General features: G+C 40.0%; 1 long non-coding RNA gene across 1 annotated transcript; it reads right to left on the bottom strand.

The window, feature by feature from the left end:
- Positions 1-270: 270 nt before the first annotated feature.
- LOC142774752 (uncharacterized) lies at positions 271-6,634 on the bottom strand. The gene is made up of 3 exons (XR_012886533.1): positions 6,459-6,634; positions 3,489-3,744; positions 271-923 (listed from the first exon to the last, which is right to left on the bottom strand). It is a non-coding gene; the product is annotated as an uncharacterized LOC142774752 (long non-coding RNA).
- Positions 6,635-7,392: the final 758 nt, after the last annotated feature.

The following is a 7,392-nucleotide window of genomic DNA, read 5'->3' as shown; positions in this document are numbered from 1 at the left end:
AGGCCCCTTGCTGCACACATGCATGCACAATTTATGGATGCTTGGTCATCATACAGACATGCTAGCCTGCAAATTAAAAATTCACAAGTTTCGAATACTGGTGATTATTTCAAATGCCATATACTCACTTTGAAAGACACACAGATAATATGCACTAAATACAGTACCTTACCACATTGCGCTCTTTTAAATTATGTGTAGCAGACGTGAGCTTTTATGCATGTGAGAATGCAAGATATTAGGCCCCAACAAAAATTTATGACAAATAAATTAACATGATGCCAATAGTCACTATTTTATTGTACATAGCATACAACCGAAAAAGATTGACAATAGTAAACATGAGCTATGACCTTCTGCATCGATTGTAATGGTGAGATCTTTGTGAGTGAGGATCAATCTTCTGTTTTTTCAAATCTTTTTTCTTACGAGTAGACATCTTTTTTGTGACGAGACTTCTTTTTTAACTTTTACCATTCTGACTTCCCTCCTTGCATAGTATGTAACAAATAAATTATTTAGAACAACCAAATATAAGTTAGAGGCACCAGCAGTCCAAATGCGCTTATTGAGGGTGTTGCCAGTGCCCACAAAATTGAAAAAGAAAATAGATAGGAGAGTAGGTGTGTGGTAAAACATGTGGGCTTATATAACATGCTTTGGTCATCATGCTAAAAGTTTTGACTACAAACTTGCTCAAGGCCTATTTACAGCTCTCCTTTTATATATGTGTGTGTGTTTCTAAACTTGTGTGTTACAAAATCACAAATATTGGCAAAGTAATGCCAGTGGTGTTGGATTAATATAATGTGATCATTCAAACACTTGCACAATCCATCTTCAGCTGCCCAGGCGACTTTGGTTCCTTTTACAAAAGTGTGGTCAGGGCGCTCCTTCTCTACAGCACATCCGCACCCGGAAGCCTAAAATAAAGACAGAAGTAATCACTAAGAGTTTCACAAGACAGACTGTCCAAGATACAATATGCGTTGTCATGCTGGAATGTTCTTAGTTCGATGTGAGTAGAAGTCAGCATCAAAATTCGCTTTGTTTTCAACGAAAAACATGCTTGTTGGAGGTCCCCCAGGCAAAAAACTGTGTAAACAACTTGACAGTACCTGTGGGCCTTCAGAGGGTAGCACGTACAACAGATTTCACATAAAAAACAAACAGCATAGTAGAAAGGAAATTTATACACAAGAAACATCTGAGCAATGATTCAGCATGATGCACACGTGAAACATGAGTTAGGTTTGAGTAAAAAAGCTATTCATCAAGTGATTGCGCACATCCGATTTGAACAAATCGAATAAGGCACTGAAGTTAATTAGGGTTTTTAAAGAATTGTAAAGTGCCAATAAGCAATATTCTAGTCTAGCTCTACAATAGTGTGTCATGTATGTAGTACTAGTATTTGCCTGTTAGGTATGCTGTAGTCAGGAACATATTCAGTTTTCCTAATACCTTAAACTTATTATGTTGCAGTCCAGCTGTTCATGTTCAATAAATAATTGTTTATGGTAGCATTTAGGTTACAAAATTGATGCTAAAAATTTGGCAGACCCCACATACTTTGGCAATCGATGTTATGCAAAACACGCATAACATGTATTTTAATTTTTTTTATTGAGCGATCTTATGAAGTGGAGCTCAATATAAGTACAAATTCTCGCACACACATACGTTAAACAGCGGCATATGTTTCATTTGTTATGGGGAGATGTCACACCTTTGACAACATTAGCAGTTATTTGCTGTTTCGTAACGATGCCAACAGAAACAGAAACACACTAGAAGTGGTAGGCTGGTATGAAGCATTGGTGTTTGCGCTGGCACTCGCGACGATGGTAGCCCTCAACACTGCTACACAAATACTTCACAGGATGGTGCCTGACTACAATTGACTTTGACTCGACCTCACGGCTGCATCATAGGAGTGCACATGTAATAGTTATAAAATTTGATAGCCAGTACTGCAACGGCAGTTAATGTTACACAAACATTTGGACTATTTGGAAAGTATAACCGAGGCCGGGCATGGCTCTGTGGTAGAATACTTAATTACCAAGCAGATTACTAGGTTTGGATTCCTGCTAGGACACTTGACTTTATTCTTTGCATTCATTTGGTCAATGCTGCCTATGTCAGCTTTTTAACATGATAGCGTTGAAGAGCTCGTGTCGCAGAAACCCCGCCGCCGGCGTCTGCCCCGTTAGTTGTGAGCGAAAAATCGTCTGTGCATCTGTGACCGAAAAATCAAGTAACCTAGTTTCCAGAAACTCAAAATTCCTACTTATGACCTAATGGAGGCGCGCTAATTGCTGCAAAACAAAACCCCCAAGTTGACTACTAGACACTCAACACAGGGCTTAACACACGGAAGTCTATTGACATCGGCCAAAAATTAACGTTAGATGTACAGCGCTATTCCATTTCCCCATTTCGTGAACTACACAATGCCATGATAATTGTACCCTGGTATTTTTGGTGGGCTATATCGCACAAAAAATGCAAGGATTATGTCAAAAGAATGGCATCAAATTTTACCGGCATGTCATCGAAATAGAGACACAGGCTACTAGTCTTATATTGCTAAGAGTATTTAAGGTAAAGGCATTGAAGATAGCTGGTGGCCTTTTTCACTATCTAGGTATCAATTTTTCACTATCTAGGTATCAAAATTCTGTCATGTCAGTCATAGTTTACTGACATTGCAAGCTCAAGAAAAGTGTGGCTCTGAAGGCATCAACATAGCGTTTTGTCAGATCTTTTAAGAAGGCAGTCTTTAAAATTGCTAATGTTTCCAATTTTTTTTTTGCTATAAATTTTGTGCTTTGCATCCAAGTGCACCTCCATCCAACTTGTTTTTTTTTTTGCATTCGTGCTCTCACTAACTGCTTACCTTGTCTTGTCAAGTGTTCGTTGACATAAATGGGACTACTTGGTCTAAAAGGAAAGTCCACTGTAGACAGACGTAAGTTTTTTGTCTTATCCAGAACATTTCATTCGTAACATCGTTCATAATGCACTACTATTTTTTTCAAACTAGGCTTGTTTGTTCCTACTCTGTCTGCAGTGTCAATATCATCACGAGTAATGGTTTTTCCATCATCGCCCAAAAATTTCGGACAGCGTCAAAAGAAAACCCTCATCTGAGACGCCTTTGATGTCGGATAGTTCAACCTTGAATACAGTGTAAATTTTTCAATTTTCATCTGAAGTTGCTTATTTTCACCTGGAAGTTTTTTGTGCCTGTTTCAAGGTGCGACAGGCTTTTCATGCAAAGCCTTTATTTCTAAAGAGAGCGCGTTGACACTGTCACCACCTTCATTCCACACTTCTTGAAGGACCAAAGTTCAGTATGAATTTTGTGCTTGAAATCCTCTGTTTACCATGACAAACAATTCACAGGAAACATTAGTACTCTTGCTTGGCAGGAGTGCATGCAGTAATACTAACACAATTAAAGCAGGAAATAAGTGTCTCACCTGTGCAATAATGATTTTGGCAAGCACTGTGAAGACCACACACACTGCTGCCAAACTGAGGAGAATATGAAGAGCACTTCATATAAGTAGGCAGCGTCCAGTAGCTTGGTGAGGCACAGCGCATAAGCAGGTTGAACAGAGCTGATGCTTGAAAGAATGGTTCAGAGTTCGCTGGTGCTTGGGCTCCTTGACCTTGTCAGGAAATTTCCTTGAGCAGCCTCACTCAAATGAAATGACAGACCGTGCCGAAGAATTTCTGCACCAGTGCAAAAAAATTTAGTGAGGTTTGTCTAGACTGCATGCGCTGCTTGCCGAATTGCAGTGAATGGCTAGAAACGCATGGCCAACATATATTTAGTGGCACGCAATTCAGAAATACAAAAAGGGCATGCTGCAGTATAAATACAACGAAAAACATGCTGCTGCAGAGCTTTTCATGTCGATGTCATACATGTGAATTTTCATTCACCTTTATAGCTCACTCATGCACGAAGATGAAGTTTAGAACTTTTATATGAATACACCCCCTTTTAGCTGTATCGACTGCACGTAATTAAGAGATAAACATGCGTGAGTAATGCTGCTGCCTGCAATCAATAAATTCTTTTCTTGAGGCTGACCAAATATATGCACGAGTGCATCCATAGAGGCACATTTGCATTTCTGTAGTTATGATACCCATGTGATGTGTTTCTTAAGTAAATGCCATGCAATATGCACCATATGAATATTTTATTCCGTAAAATTGCAATACCACTACATATACATGTCCGTATTCGCATATGCATCCACTGCAGATAAAGCATAAAATTAAAGCAATACTGACACATGAATTTTTTACCAAGGTAGTGGAGGGCTCCAGAAATTTCGACCACCTGGGGTTCTTTAACGTGCACACAAATCTGAGAACACAGGCCTACAGCATTTTCACCTTTATCGAAAAAGCAGCCAGCAAGGCCGGAATATCATCCTGCGACCTTCGGGTTAGAAACCGAGTACCTTAGCGACCAGACCACTCCGACAGGACTTCAATCTCCCTGTTCCCCCGTGTAGGGTGATAGACCGTCTTTGCTGGTCTGGCTAACCTCCCTGCCTTTCCTTCTCTACCATTTATTCTCATGAGTTCAATGAATAAAGCTTCCTTCAAACGGCTAACATTCGGACGTTTATAATTTGCCTGAAATTGAGTTCACTAAATGAATATTGTGTGCTGCTTCATAGTGATCATTGATCTAAATTGTTCTGGTTGGCTAAAAAGGCACTACTTCTCACTTCTAATCGAACAGCACAAGCTGTCTAATGACCATAGGGGAGGAAAAGTGGAAACGCTAAGACAAAACATCAATCTTGAACCCCATGCCATCACAATGAAGCAGGCAAGCTTCTGCAATATTGACCGGCAACCAGGATCTCAGACACTGCAGATAGCTACATAGCGTAATGGTTTCCCAACATGACGTAATGGCAGCAGAATCACATATTGCCTAACCTGCTTCATTATGATAACGATGAGACAATAACGTTATTGGCCTCTGTATGCTAATAACAATTTCCCTTGCATATCAAGTGACATTAACATTCAATATGACGTCATAAATCTTGCATCCTACCTTGTGGTCTAAGTACCAACAAGGTGGTTTTAGTGAGTTGGTGCAAGGCAGTAAACAACAATCACTTGGTGAACATTATTTTTGATATTATTCAATTGGTCTGATGCGTACATCTTCAAAAAACGGGAGTTTAGATTTGTTCATTCTTAGATAAATACAATGTCTAAGTTTGCATGTCAGCAGCAACATATGCACGCATACTGTGATGTATAATCTTATTGTGTTTTGAGCAATAAATTAGGCATTCATACACTGCACATATCACAGGTCACTTGTAAATCTGCAGCGAGGTCATAAAGAATTTATGATATCAGATAAAGCATTACACTTGTATTCGAAAGTGTCATTGGAAGCTTTGGTATAACTTAGTTTTGGAATGTTTGTAGACGTATAGGTATTCGGCGAAGTTCTAACTCTAAAGCGGGCTGCAGCGCCCACAATTCTTTTACAAACCAGAAGAATGCAATGATATGTGAGCAGGGGGGAACAAGCAGTACCACCAAAATTGCACTCAAACGAGTGAACTACTGCTCAACCTAGCGCTTGCACAGCTAAGGTACGGCTATTCGGCCACTCATAGAGAAAATGTATTGACCCAGGCGTAATTGCACGCTTTGAGAACCGCACCTACAGCACGCTGTGTCAAGTTTACGCACACTTAATTAAGCTGAATATCATGGTAATTTAATATTATACGTGCCCGGTGGATGCACACACATTTGGTCACACAGGAAAACACATCTACCTCATAGTAGTCCCACACATTTAATGATCATGTAGCTGTTGAAAAGAGGACGAGTAACATATAAAACTTTCTTCATATACTTCTTTGGCACAGAAAACGAACAAGGCCGCGTAAATACCAACGCGGACACCACGTTATTCTTCTCCATTCTTCTAAATTAAATACGGAAAGATCTAATTCAACGCGAATCACCGGAATACTCCAACGCACGCGACACACAGACGACGCTTACGGCTTCCATGCGCCGTCCCCGAACGGCGTCCGACGGCATTGCAAAAATATAGTGATTCATAGCGTGAAGAGCATCGCCCGCCGACTCACAGCATCACAGCGCACATTGCTTTAACCTCCTTCCCCACAGAAAAAATTCATCCGCGTGTAACGTCCCTGAGCTTAGACTTGAGCCTAATGAAATCAGGCACGCCAGCAGGCTCGCTACGTTAATAAAAACTCACTTATCGTCTACCAGCTAGAAAAACCTTAGTTCACAACGTTATTATACTATAGCGCTTTCGGTGTTAACCGCGGGAGGAGCATAACAGCCTGGATCGGGCACGCCGCGGCCTGGGCGGAGAAGCAAAAAACAAAGCGTCGACAGCAGAAACATCCACCTACCTTTTCAGTTTGGCGAGCGCTCGACGGTACAGAGCAGCCGGTCCTCTCTTGAGTATAGTGCATCTTCGTAACAAGCAGCACCGACAGAACACGAAAGACAGCGCAAGCACACTTTGAACAACATAAAAAATCGACTTTAAACACTCGGCACACGGCTGTTGCGGCCTTCAGGAAGATACCGCCATTTCTGTCCTGCTGACGCCACCGATCCGCATTTGCGCACATAACTTTTTATATGATAAGTAAATAGATTATTTCTGCTTAAATTTTAACACATAGTGAAGATAGAAGATACGCTAGTGCGTATTGCATAAAATATTTTTTACTTTTGAAAATGACAAAATCACAGTACGCGTAATTGCGCGAAATTTGAAATGTGAAAGAGCGCGCGAAATTTGAAACGTTTGCTTGCTTGTGTATTTCTTATACCGATACCTTGTTAACATCTGTACAATGGTTGAGTGGTTAAGCTGGCTGTTAAAAACAGTGTCAAAGCGGTTGTATATTAGTACAAAGTACAGGCAGCAAGCAAAATTTGTCACATCAAAATAAGCGTATTAGTTGGCAAACAATATTTTAGCTGTCTTTAGTGAATTTTCTTTAGGAAAATGTTTTAGTAAAGGCTCATTTTAACTTGCTTTGAAGAATATTTCTATGAACAAAATCAAGAAAACGTTTCTTTAATGTTATAATATTACAACGTCAAAGTCCATAGCCCGCCATAAAAATTGGTAACACGTGTCAACTGATACATTGTAAGGTTAACAAATATTTGTACAACACAAAAACTGTTTTATCTACCACGGTCTTGTTGGTTTGTATTTCTTTGCATCAACAAATGTATGATTTATATATACTGTCATGGACGAAGCTTTGTTTTCAGTGTTAGGCGCAAACGAGGCTATGTGTAAGTCACAATCCTGTTGTAGCTCTA

Source organism: Rhipicephalus microplus, chromosome 10, assembly GCF_043290135.1.
Source record: "Rhipicephalus microplus isolate Deutch F79 chromosome 10, USDA_Rmic, whole genome shotgun sequence".
NCBI lineage: Eukaryota > Metazoa > Arthropoda > Arachnida > Ixodida > Ixodidae > Rhipicephalus > Rhipicephalus microplus.
This window is presented reverse-complemented; position numbering and strand designations above follow the sequence as displayed.